A 14,134-nucleotide genomic window follows, 5' to 3' on the forward strand; every position below is an offset into this window, starting at 1 on the left:
ATATCTGCTGTACACCAAATCGGGAATTTTTTCTCTCTTTTTGTTTGTTCTTTATAGGTCTTTAAAGTCTTAATAATAAAAAGTTCCGTTGGAGTTCATGCATGTCACCTATCTCCTGCACTATACTTCTCTCTTTAGTGAGGGAGAAGCTATCCAGAGTTTATCATTTTGGCTGATCTGTTACCTTGTTTTCAGTATTTGCTTTCTCAGGACTATGCCTTCCAGATTGCTCTTCTCAGCAGTGTGTGAAAAATTGGCTTCTTTCCTCAACCAGATCCAAAATTTTGTTTTCTGTCTCCCACCCCCCACAGCCCACCTCTTTCCCTGTCCTCCTGTCCATAGGAAGGTCCACTCTCACTTTGGCTGCCAGGGCCCCTAAGTCTTAGGTGTGATTCAAAGCTGCCAAAAGAGGGGGGGAGGTCCAGTGGCCAAACCTGAAAAACAAGCTAGGAACCTGAGAGATTGAGAAGTCCATCAGATGTCTGTTAAAATATATTACATATACATTTTATTGCACTGTGCCTATCAATAGAAAACTATACATAAAAACATCAATAGAAATATCCATCAGTTTTTAACAATACATGTAAAATATCACAAAATATACCACAAATAACCACAAGACCTCAGTTGTTAGGGTTATAGAAAAAATATTCCAGAATCTACCCCCAAAAGACCTGACACGTTTTGATCCCACTGGATCTTCTTCAGAGGTCAATGGATAAAATCTTATTTACTGCCCAGTATGTTTTATATAGGTCAGTATTTTAATGGTGTTTCCATAAATACCATGGAAGCAAGAAAAGGCTAGCATGAATTTTGTGGCTTTTGATCCTCAGAAGAACTATGAAGAGGTCACTTTTCAGGTTCCTTGTTTTGAAGTCGATGGAAGACTTTAATGTGCATGGGAAACAAGTAGTAGAATTAGGTTAAATTATATTAATAGAGTTACATGTACTTATTTGTTTAGAAAAATATACTGGGGTTTAGTCCTAATTAAAAACAATGAAAGCGAACAACTTTATGGGTCAGAAAGTAGGGCATGGAACTATGTAACATGATCCTAGCTGGGATGTTTCCATGTCATCTGAAAAATCTAGAGCACTGAACGGATCTAAATACTGAGAATGTCTGAAGAAAGAAACTCTGATGCTATCGTGGGAAGAGTTTTCCCCCCTTCTAGTGTTTCTGTACTGGTACTTCCAATATTATGAAGAACTATGAGAGCACTAGCCGTTACCATTTTGTGTTTCAAGTTCAAAGGACGAATTTAGTTAAATGGCCTAGAAATTGGAATCATAGTAGTCATAAGACGTAGAATATGGCCTCTGGATGGCTCCAAAGGAGTCTTCATCATTTCTAGGATGAGCTTTCTTTAAAGCATGTGTGAGGTCTGCGTGTTTTAAGCTGGGGAGCAGGGGCTTTATTGAATGGATTTAGGTGAAGTTTCAAGCACCTAGAGTAGGTTATTGCTGCTACATCTCTCAGGCCTTCTCATATAAAACTTGGACTCTGTCAAGGAAGAAAATGTCATGGCATAGGGATTACCTTGTGCCAGAGCTCAATCCTACCTACCATTTGGAATATTCTGAGAACTACAGACCTGGGATTAGGGCAGGGGTTCCCAGAAGGCATCATTTCAGACAGACTTAGGTCCTGGCCTCTCTTTTTCTAGAATTTAAGCTCTGAAGTGACATGCTAATATATCAACAAGTCCAGCTTTCTCGAGCATAGAAATGTCGTGATGGAGGCACCTTGAAATTCTGCATTTTACAAAATCGTTTCTGTTAGAAACAAGATGGCATCCCAGAAAGGGAAGAACCAGGAAAGGCAACTAAGAAGCAGTAGAATGTTGCATTTCTGAGGTTACTAATTCTGGGTAGGCAAAGTCCTGGAGATTTGGGAGTAGAACAGAACTTAGAGAACAAAAGGATCTTAGCAGGGTGTAGTGCCATTGTCAACAGGGGAGCTGACCTCCATTTCATGGAGATCATTTCTCATTTCAGGAGATATCCAGACTCCATGTGGAGATTGGCAGCCCTTATTTACACTGAAATGAAAACATACTGCTCATTGTTTCAACTGCTTCCATAATAAAGATTTGTTTCCACCAAGAAGACATATACATAGACTAAAATAAAAACGAATCAAGGCACTTCAGATTGGAAGCTCTGAAATAATCAACATTAAACCGATGCAAGAGCAAGCAGCAGCCAATATTTGGTGACGCAAAGCACAGAGTCAAATAAGAAAGCTCTAGTTCAAGTAGACAACTTGAAGTGACGGCTGTGGGTGATTAGAGCAGCCAAATTGGCAATTTGATAGAACATAGGAAGAGCTCTTAGTGTGGCCCATTTCCTTTACTGGAAAGATTCAGTTTCTGACATAGCCTCATGCATCAATCTTTCCATTTATTCTGGAAAATGCTCTTCCAAAGATCTTTTCAAGTGTGAGTCATACAGATATGTCCCCATATGAATTGCAGCTCAAGATCAAGGGCACAATGCAATGTGGGGTGGGGGAAGCAAGTGTCCATCTCATGCAAGCAACTTTGAGGGAGGGTAGATTTCTACTGCTTCCCTCCAGAATTCCCAAACTACTCTTCAAAATATGACATGGGCATGAGATTTGTTTTGAGATCTGTCTAGGTAGTGCTGAAAGTTTGGCCCTCCAGGATAGTGCTACAAATACCAGTTCTAAGGCTTTCAGCCTTCTTCTTGGGACCTTCAGGGGAAGAAGTCAAATCTCAGTCAAGGGGCCAGAAATTTGTTTTTAATGTACTTCTCTCCACATCTATCAGGCACCTTAATGGAAGCATCAGGCAAACCAGACACTTCTGACTGGGCAGTTCTGCCTCTACTTGGCACAAATAGATACCTCTGTTCCTGACACACCAAACAGCTCTTTGTTTTCAGGTTCTTTCACAGGCTTCTTGGGGGGGGCGGGGTCTGAGCTTCACAAGACTTGACAACCCTTTTAAAAAAACCTTTGCTTCTCACAGATGTTGAGGCCCATTCATTGCCATCTCCTCACTCCCACAGATGGCATCCGTCGCCAGCCATTCTGCAGCTAGCAGGAGAGGGAGAATGATGGCATCTGCCTCCAACTGTCTCAGCTCCTCTCAGAGCAAGGAGCCCTAAAGGGGAAGGGATGTAGATGAATACAGCAAGGTCATTACCCTGGTTTGATCATATGCAACAAACTTGTTGCATTGTCTGTCTTTATTATCTCGAAAAGGAGAGACAGTATAAATAGGAAAAGTTTTGCTTTCTATCTTAATTGCAGAAGACACTTCTGAAATCTCAGTGATCCCATTCATAGTCTTTATGAAGCTTGAAAATACAAAGCCAGAAAGATAGTGGACACAGCTATTCTGGAGTAAAGAGATGGGAGACCAAGTATTCAAAAGAGACAGAATTTCCACATGTGCTCTGTGTGTCAGGCATTCACAAGTATAGGTGACTTGACTGGTTTGTATGTACACTTATCTGTAATATCAGTACAGTAAACCTTTATTAGACATAAAATATAATCTCTACAAGCAATAAAATCCTGTACATAAATACAAAAATAAAATCCAAGTCATGATAAAACATTGTGTATACAGATCATCAGATATATGGCACAATACTTAGAATTAGAATCAGACAATTAAGATTTGATTATAAATTTTGATAACAGCTCACGTTTGTCGCTATATTAAATCACATATGGACCTGTGTATTTGGAAACTTGTACGAGTACACGAGCTCAGGTTTTTGGTATCGTGTTTCGTTTATTACTTCTGCTAAAAAGGTAGCAACCTTGAGAGTTGTTACAGGGGATGGATCATTTAATAAATAAGTTACTGCGTATGTCAAAGGAAGGCTGGATTTTGTTTTGAGAAGCAGAGTAATATAGATGCTACATAAAGTAGAATAGAGCTGACAGTTTAAAAGAATATGCTGAATTGAATCCACCTCATTTGTGGGGCACGAACAGCATCTCTCTGAAATTGGTATCTTCCTTCCATCACTTTAGAGGGGAAGGCATTAAACCTTGCCAGCATGAATGCTCTGCGATGAGATGGATTATCAAGGCTGAAAAAATATTGAGCCATCTTACCATGAGAAAAGGTTAATTTTAATGACTCAGGTGAACATATAGCTGGTAGTTTTTGCTGTTCCGCATCAAAGATCCTTTGACTGAGGAGCCTGAGAATATACTCATCATTTAAGGGTTCAAAGAATTCAAGTGAGAAACCTGAGGTTTTTATTTTGGTTTCTAGGTTGGCTAGCCAGGAGGTACTCAATGGGTTGGATCTAAAGTAAGATAGGAGCGAGATTTCTTTTGCCCTAAAGAATATTTTCAACCAGAATCTAAAAAAAGGCAATCCACGCTTTTGTTTCCACGCAATGTGATACTTTTGCCTCCCTTTTCTTGAATAACATTGGTCCCGCCTTTGATGGAGAAGTCCTGAGTTCAGTAGGAAGGGGATGAAAAGGGTAGGCAATATAGCCTTATGTCCTCTTGTCCCATCCCTCCCCAGTTTGCTGATCAGTGTCACCTAAAAGAATGTTTTATACCCTTTTCTCTACCTTGAGTAGTCTAAAAATGGCTTACAATCACCTTCCTTTCCCCATAGCAGATACTTTGTGATGCAGGTGGGGCTGAGAGAGTTCTGGGAGAACTGTGACTGACCCAAGATCACCTAGCAGTTTTCATGTGGAAGAGTGGGGAATCAAACCCAGCTTTCCAGATTGGAGTTCAGTGCTCTTAACCACTACACCATGCTGGCTCTCTACCTATGCTGCTCTCTCCTCTTGTACACATACAGTGATCATCTGTCCTATATATATTATATGTATCAAGTGCACTTGTAAATCCATGTTGTGTGGCCTGGAGCAAAGCATTCATTTCTGAGTACTATGAGAAAGAACAAGGGGCATTACGAGGAAGAAATAAGCCTGCCAGATCTATCCCCTCTTCCCCATCACTTGCCAAACTAAGCAATGAGTGAATATTATTAGGATTGTGCATCCCAAAATTCCTAAATTGAAAATACACAAAAATCACTGTTTCAAATCACTAGCATGATTTCTGGAACGTTAAATACAAATCTGAGATTCTCAGGCATTATGATAAACACCCCTTGAAAAAAATTCTGGGTTGTTTTTCATGGTCAGATACTTATTGTCATTGTCAACATCAGGTATGTTGTTTTTCTTTGATTCTCCTGATTTCCTGGGTAACAGCATTTCCCCCTTCCAGTTGGATCACTGCAAGGGATCAGGAGTGCTGTCAGTCAATCACAATTGGAAATAAGCCCTTGAGAAGGAATTTTTAAGACCTGTTGCTCTTGCATTTTTAGATGAATGAGAGGCCCCACCCACTAGAAACTCCTTAAATAGCAGTTGTAAATAATTAAGGTACCCTTGGATGTCCAGCAAGAAGATGTGTCTTATAGCAACTGGATGATTGACACGTGCATTCCATATAATCACAAACATGATTCAAAGTATTTTCAAATATTGAAGTGAGGGGCAGGAGAGGGCATTTTCTGCTAAGGAAGTCATCTTTGTTGAAGGAGACAATGGACCACAACAATGAATAACAGCAAATGCAGTTTTCAGCAGAAAGGTGATTTTTATTGTCATTCAGTCACTGTACGTAAAGAAATCAGATGCAGCCAGAATTTTTTTAAACGTTGGTGGTCAGCATGATCCATTCCCTGCCATAGGAAACAGTGGAGAAAAGTGTACCAGGGGTCTGTAAAATTTCTCCCCTTAGTCTTTTCTGCTTGAAACTTTGTGGGTCTGTAGTTTAAAGGGAGGACTGTGTGCTTTAGAAACAGCTGCACCAGACCCTCGAAAATAGTGGTCCTGAAATTCCAGAATCCAACTCCTGCCCATGGAATTGAATCCAGTACCGTCATACCCCAAAATGAAGAATGGTTAAGTTGACCTCCTTGAATCCCGGATCAGAAATTATGACCAAATTTTTCTCAGTGCACATCCTTACGTAGTAGAAAGATTAGATGAGTTGTCAATAATACTTAGAAACTACTGGTCTACAAGGAAGCATTATATAACGTACCAATACAATGATTCAGAAATATAGCATTTTATTAGATTTTTACAGTAGTCTAAAGTGTTTTTTTCTGGGGTTACAGTGCATTCTAACTGCTTTGAAACTGACTGATTCAGCAGCTGGTGACTCGAACAATTCAGGATCAGGGGAAATGACACATGCAGCCTACAGTGCTTTTAATTAAAAACAGCAACTTAAAATGAGATGAAAATTAATCATAGCCATATAGAATCATCAAATTCAGTTTTTTAGTGACTCATGGTCATCAAAAAGTGCTGCTGTGAAGTATTTAACGATGAAAAAGCTACTTCATTCTTGAGTTGTTGTTTTTAAAGAGCTACTATGTTTACGGCAGAACTACACATTACAAAAAAGAACAATCCCTGATGGAACAGTGGCAAAAATTGGTAGTCCCGTTTTGAGCTCCCTTTGCTTTTCATAACAGATACTTCTTCAATATGCTGATATGATTGGCTCAGGCCAGCCCATCTCATCAGATCTCAGCAACTATGCAAGGTTGGCCCTGGTTAGAGCTTGGATAGAAGTCCAGGGTCAAGGAAGTCCAGGGTCACTACACAAATGGCAAAACTCCTCTGAATGTCTCTTGCCTTAAAAACCCTATGGGATCATCGCAAATCAGCTGCAACTTGACAGCATGGTCCACCACCACCTGTTCAGTATGACCCACCTAAAGACATCAGAACACACCATAAGTCCAACTAGACATTTCAAAACTAGGAGGGTGGAGACTCAACATAGGGGAGCCATTTTTGGCAACAGACCTGTATTCTTTCTAAAACATAGTTCTGCCTTTAACTCTTTAAAGATCCCTTTATTCTGAGAATGTGGGGTACATTTTTCCTCCATCCCACATCTCTAAAGAGAGAAAGTAGTGTGCAAAACAGAAGAAACCCTTTAAATAGTTTGAGGCGGTTTGGATTGCAAATTAAATATACCATCATATAGCACCTGACAACAGAGGAACATGCACTACAGTTTGTTTTACCAGCACATAATGTGCAACGCAGCAAAGGGTCATATAAGACAATGAGATACCTGAACAAATATTAAACATGTGCTGGTTCTCACAGGCATGTATACCACTTGATTTCTTTGCAGTTAATTCTTCTGTGTTTGACAGCTAGCAGCTGATAGTAGAACTATACTCTACAATGGGCTCCAGGCTGGAAGCCTTGGCTCATTCCGCACATGCAGAATAATGCACTTTCAAACTGCTTTCAGTGCTCTTTGAAGCTGTGCGGAATAGCAAAATCCACTTGCAAACAGGTGTGAAAGTGGTTTGAAAACGCATTATTTTGCGTGTGTGGAAGGGGACCTTGTGTTGAGAGCTTCCTCCCCATTTCTCCAGGCAATACAACTGGTCTGACCTCCCAACATGCTATGGCAAGTATTTCTTTGTTCCAATGCTGTGGGCCATAGATAGGGACACACACAGCATGATGACGCAGGGCAAAATGTCACATTTTGTGGAAGCAATGGCTTTCTTATACAATACAGTTCCACCCTGATGTATGAACTCATTCTGTTCGGAAACACCCATTTTGAAGTTATGTGAGGTAACACAGAAATTTCCTTTGTGCAATTATATCTATGATCATGCATCTACACTCGTTTCAGTCATCAAGTGATATAAATGTGCCTATGTTCACCAGCCTTTAAAGGTAGGACCATCAAGTAAAACAGCATTGTGAAAATTGAACATATACAGAGACTGTACATCATAGAAATAAAAAATAATAATTTAACATTGGAGGTTATTTGTACAATGGCAAAATACTCTTGAATTTTGCTTTTGTTAGATATATTGCAAACCCTGTTTTTATTGCCACAACTACAGTGATCTGTTTTTTTAAATTACCCAATATTCACTATTATTAAAAAACATTTTCCACAAGTCTCACACTTACTGTAAATCCACCTCACACAAAGACATTTTACACCTCTTATAAGAAGCATTTAAAAATAAATTATACATAGACATGGCTCAGCTATTTATTTTCTCTGGAGAAAACTAGTTTTGCCAGAAACATCACTGGGATGTTCAATATCTGTAAATCTGCATGAAGATCAGCAGTACTGAAACACACCTGCAAAAAGTCATGTAGAAGAACATGGCGATAAAGCAGAATCCTTCTAATTGGCACAGCCTAATAGAACATCTTGCCTGAGGTCCATCCTAATCATATAGGCCTCCAGAAATCAAAATAAAATCCTCGCTTAGCTGTGGTGTGGTGACAGTGCCGGCTGTCTTAGGAGGTGACTTGAAGCAGTCACCTGGGGGTTCAGATTCTGAGGGGCGGGTGCCTTTCATCTCCCCTGCCACCAGCGAGTCAGCTGACTGCCTACGCACTTCCCTTGCCACCCCAGGAGCCTCACGTCAATCCCCTAGTCCTCTTTACAAGCAGAGTGGCAAACTACACGTGCCAATTTATTTACCTCACACCAAGATTCAATCTTCTGGTGAGAATCTGGCCACCATTGCTGATTGCCTGTTTCCTGGGTATGCAATACAGTGGTGGAAATCTCACAAGAGATGGTAATCTCATAAGAGTTCAAAAACCCGTGTGTGTGTGCTTTTTTCAAAGAGCAGGGCAACAAAAGGTGGGGGAGGTTAGGGAAAACCTAGGCCAGTGGCACCGCATTGTTGCCAGCGACATCACTTCTGGTGTGCACTGGAAGCGACAGCGATACATTTTTTGTCAATAAGGGAGATTCTGGTATTTGGACAAAGACTCTGTGATTAACTCCTTTTTTCCTGAAAATCCTGAAAATCAGAGCCTCCCACATCACTGGCAAGTGGCAACATATGTGCCAGAAATGCCACTGCATCATGAGCCTTCCCTTCCATAGATAAGTCCCCCGCCAGCCAGTTGATTGGCAACAAGGATGGCAGCCTTGCATTAAACCATACTTTTTTTAAAAAAAAAAAAGTCCAAACAAGATCTTGCAAAGTTTCTATAAGGAGCTCAAGATGAATATTGAGTGAGTTGCCAGACAGAGAAACACTAGAATGTATTCAAGTTTAAAATGGACAACTTCTGGAGGCCTAGAAACAAAAAGTGGCATCATTTGAAATAGAAGAAGAAGAAGAGTTTGGATTTATATCCCCCCTTTCTCTCCTGCAGGAGACTCAAAGGGGCTGACAATCTCCTTGCCCTTCCCCCCTCACAACAAACACCCTGTGAGGTGGGTGGGGCTGAGAGAGCTCCGAAAAGCTGTGACTAGCCCAAGGTCACCCAGCTGGCGTGTGGGGGAGTGCACAGGCTAATCTGAATTTCCCGGATAAGCCTCCACAGCTCAGGCGGCAGAGCTGGGAATCAAACCTGGTTCCTCCAGATTAGATACATGAGCTCTTAACCTCCTACGCCACTGCTGCCACGCCACTATAGTGCCTATAGTGCTATTTGCCTTGCAACAAACAGGTGATAGACTTCTTGGCCCTTCCACACATCCAGAATAATGCACTTTCAATTCACTTTCACAATTGTTTGCAAGTGAATTTTGCTATTCCGCACAGTGAAATCCAGCTTTGAAGTGCATTGAAAGTGGATTGAAAGTGGATTATTCTGCATGTTCGGACCCTGTCTGAGTCACAGGTGGGAAAGGTGTTACTTTTAACAGGCAAGGACAAATTTTAGTTAGTGGAGCCAAGAATTAAGAGCACACTTTTTATTTTTGAGGTTATTTCTGGTTCTGGTTTAAGTTTTAGGAAGATAATCATCCCTTCTAACAAGGAGTGGTAGCTTTTATTAATTTGAAAATTCTCCTTTCTTGTTTACAGTATCTTACAAAAGACAACCCCACATATTGAGGGTGTTCTTTGTGGGGCAGTAATATACAAATTTATACATCGAAATGTTACCAAGGCTGATTATACACTGGTGCACTGCACCGTACTGAAAGGAGATTATCTTCGGGGCAAAGCCTGCGTGAAGGACACCTTTTCCCTCCACACACACTCACTGTGCGGCAGATCTGATAAATCTCCACTGTTGGCAAAAGCAGTCAAAAAGCAACCTTTTCCTCTGCTTTGCAGGAAACTCAAAAGAAATGGCCCTGCATTATTCTTTGGCGAACCGCTTCCTCGCGACGGTTCCACGCATGCAGGGGTTGCATCCCAGTTGTAATAGCGAGCACAGATGCACTCTTCCAGGACCATTTTGCAACGGACGGTCCCGGTAGAGGGGTGGAAGATGGCAGCAGCCTCGTGCACAGAGGCTTTTGGCGTAACTGCCCCCAAACGCCTTACTGGCCCTCTGGCCTTCTGGCGTGTCGCACAGACCAGGGGACACGCGCCCCCCCGCCCTGCACGACAGCTCTGGAGTCGCAAGGTAGGGGGCGTGTCCCCTGGCCTGTGCGACGCGCCGGAAAGCCGGAGGGGATGGTAAGGCATTCGGGGAAGGGGGGGAAATGGCACCTTCCAGCCATTGGCAGGAAACAGCGGCTTCGCGCCGCTTAGGAGTTGCGAGGCTGGCCATGCGAACGATCTCACAGGGATGCTGTTTTTAGTGTCCCTGGGAAGCTGTATTTGGCCCGTGCAGAAAGGGCCTTTGCTTTGGGTTTTTTTGCTCCACCCTGCCCCTCCTGCACTATTCCCGCCCTCCCCAATGATCAGGAGGGCTTTTTTTTAAAATCAACTTTAAGCACTTGTACAGTATTAGATCCATTGAAATAATGATAGATCTAATACAGGAATATTGAAATGCCCTACTATTGGTCAGTTGAACCCTAATATTGATGAGAGTGACAAAAGAGGACTGAGAGCAACAAGCCTCTCTCTCCTCCCACAGTAGCAGGAGCTACAGCCAAAGGAGGAGGGGAGACTGGTGATTGGACTGGCCAATCTCTATTCCCATCCTTCCTCCCTCCTTCCCAGGTAAGGAACTGGTGAGTATGGCAAGCTGCAGGGAAACCCCAAAGTAGAGCAAGCTGCTGCAGCGCTAGCAGTGCCTGCACAATGGGCCAAAGTTAATTGTTAGTCTGATGTAGTGGGATTAGTATCTGGGAGACCCAGGTTCAAATCTCCCCTCTGTCATGGAAATTCACTGCGTGATTTTGGGCCCCCCCCCCCCCCCCCCCCAGTGATCTATGGGGATAAAATGGAGGAACGGAGAATGTTGTAAGCCTCTTTAGGTCCCCCTGAGGAGGGAAGTAGAAAATAAATGTGGAAATAAAGTTAAAAGCCAAATTACTATTTATCTGGGATAAAGCTGGATGGATTTTTCTAAGGCAAAACTTCTGTAGGAATTTTAAGGGCTCTGTAGGAGGTCCAATAAAAATGATAGATGGGCTAGGGCTCAGTAGGCATTTTACAAGTCCATATTTAAAACTTCAAAGTCATTTTCAAAGAATGAAAAGAAAAGCCTGCCAAACAATCTACAGTAAACTGACACTACAGAGAGGGCACATAGAACCCCGCTTCCCAAGAGGAAAGAGTCTGGAACATCAGACATAGTTTGTTTCAAAACATGCTAGGAATAATAAATATACATTTGTAATTTTATTTTTTGTGACTTTGAGGTTCCTATAGCCCTCCACACCTAGTTAGGTATAACTCCACCTCCTGTTTTGCTTTGTTTTGGCGCGCCTTGGTAACTTTGCGTTGTCATTTATGGAGTGTGCAATGGGCATGACATATTTTGTTTTTCCATCGGGTTGTGTACTTATGTTTGGACGGGTTGCAAAGACTTGAAAAGCGGCAGGAGCAACGCTGCGGGCCATTAAATATAATAGTAGTACTAAAATTCCTGGCAATTTTTAAAACAATATATCATTGTTTTATTACCACACATTCCTCAGAAATGAATTATATGTTTATCATGGTTATGGCCATAGAGAGTTATGCTTAGTTTTACTGTGGCTCCCTCTTGAGGTGATTTCTTTAAAAAATTGTTTATGAATATTTAGAATGGCACAAGGGAAGGAGCAATATAGCCACATTGATAATTTGATACAACTTAGGAGCCGGAGGGGATGGAAGACATGGAAAACAGCCACGGTTTAGAAAATAAGTCCACCACCACCCACAAAACCTGCTGCCAAGGACTTCGGCAAATCTGTAATAAAATCCATGGAGATGACTTCCAAGGGCGGAGGCCACTGGAGAGGTTTCAATAGCCCATGGGGCTTTCCCCCGGATGGTTTTGGCTTCTAACAAACCGGCGCAGCCCTACCGCGCCTCATCGTCTTTGGCGCATTGGCGCCACCAGAACTGCCGACGGGCTAAATGCAGAGTTTTCAAAAGCCAAAATGTCCAGTCAACGGCATCGTGCTTGTTAACCTGTTTATGAGGTGGCACGAGCTCAACATTCCCTCCTCGCCAAACTCCATCCTCCAAACGCGAATTGGGAGTCACTTCTTCCGCTTGAGGCTCGTGCAGCCCCGCCTCCTCGGGTTCCCCGCAGAGGAAAGGAGAGACCAGGGAATGGGGGTGGAGGAGGAGTGAACGTCGAGAGCGGGTGACAGCCAACCCCAACTGGGAGGGGAAAGAACAGTGCGGAATGCTTCAGTGCGCTCCACCCTCCTCGCAGGGCGAGCCGCTGGCCAGCCAGCTTATTGGTTTTCCCAGGAAAAAAATGGACTGTAAAAGAGAAAACGAGAAAAGGAAATCGCCCAACGGCGTTTCATGGACATCTTGAGGGGGGTGGAAAGAGCTGCCAGGTTTTATGATCCCACCAAACCTGAAGGGGTGTTTAGCCTCCCAGCCAGTGCGGGTTTCAAGTGGAGAGTGCTACTTTGATATCGCAGTCTCTTTATCTCCCACAGTCCAGTTTTGAGTTCAGCACCAGAGAATTTCTTAGACAAACAAGCACACGGAACCAGCCTACCATCTTTATTTTTTTCTGCAACAGGGTTGCCCTGCTAAGCTGGTCCGAGGTGCATCCACGCGGAACCATAAACGGAGATCTGGGCCAGGGTGCTTTTAGGATAGGTTCGGTAAACAATTTTGAAGGTTTGACACTCCTCAGACCAGGAAAGGGGGCCCCGGCTTGGCGATGGCGATCTACCCTAGCGCAGAGGTCTAAAGAGAGGGAGAGTCAGTTCAGCTTAATTGGGGTATGGTCACGATAGAAATTAGCAAAACCAAGAAAAAAGACTGGAGTTCTTTGGCGGTTGGTGGGGGGCAGGCCATTGGAGGACTGGGCGGCCAATTTTAGCAGGATCCATTTTCAAGCCCTCGGGCTTGGTGATCCTCGCAACCCAAATAGTCAATGGAGGTCTGATGAAAGCACTTGGAGAGGCTGGCAAAGAGAGAGTTGTCAGCAAGCGTTTCAATACCCGTCCAATATTTCATGCTCTTTCATGGTTTTGTGAGTACCAAACGCCATCTAAGTATACCACAACTCCCTTGTACAATAAATCATGGAGAACTTGCTGATAAGGGCCATAAAAAGCCCCCCCCGGGGCCCCACTTAACCCAGCCGCATTATTACATTCAAACTGTCCAAACTTTGTGTTAAACGAAGTCAAGTGTTCATAGCTTCTAGCAATTGACTCGTGTAAGCTTCTCAAGTCCAATTTAGTAAAATGTTTCTTTGCCGGTGCATCTAAAAGGTCCTTTTTGATCAGTTAGCTTAAGGATATTTATTGACAGGGAGACCGTGATTGAGACCTCGATAATCCGCAAAGCCAGAAGACCCATCTTTCTTTTTTTACAAACAAACGGAGCAGCGTGTGTGTTTAGCCCGCCGTGATGAACCTGAAAGGTTCTGTCCAAGAAGGCACGGGTTCCTCCTCATTGGGACTCATGCGTAGATTCTACCTTTGGGTAGTTGCTCCTTGGTTGTATAACAATTTTGCAGTCAGTGTCTCTTGTAAGTGGCAACTGATCGATTCTGCTCCTGAAAAAACTCTGGCCAGGATCATGATATGCAGGTGGGATGCCAATAGAATCGGAGCAATCGCTGAAGAAGCCAGGAGGGGGGGGTGTCAGGAGACGCTAATTTCCACCGTGCGTTCACCGCAGGGAGAGGGTCAGTGAATTTAAGATCCGGTTCTTTCCAAATGAACTTTGCCCTATGTAATAATAACCAGCGCATGCCCA

At 42.9% G+C, this 14,134-nt stretch overlaps 1 long non-coding RNA gene across 1 annotated transcript; it reads right to left on the reverse strand.

Moving 5' to 3' along the window:
• Positions 1–5,605: 5,605 nt before the first annotated feature.
• Positions 5,606–9,163, reverse strand: LOC125438144. The gene is made up of 2 exons (XR_007245295.1): positions 7,406–9,163; positions 5,606–7,261 (listed from the first exon to the last, which is right to left on the reverse strand). It is a non-coding gene; the product is annotated as an uncharacterized LOC125438144 (long non-coding RNA).
• Positions 9,164–14,134: the final 4,971 nt, after the last annotated feature.

Source organism: Sphaerodactylus townsendi, linkage group LG08 (assembly GCF_021028975.2).
Source record: "Sphaerodactylus townsendi isolate TG3544 linkage group LG08, MPM_Stown_v2.3, whole genome shotgun sequence".
NCBI classification, from domain to species: Eukaryota; Metazoa; Chordata; class Lepidosauria; order Squamata; family Sphaerodactylidae; genus Sphaerodactylus; species Sphaerodactylus townsendi.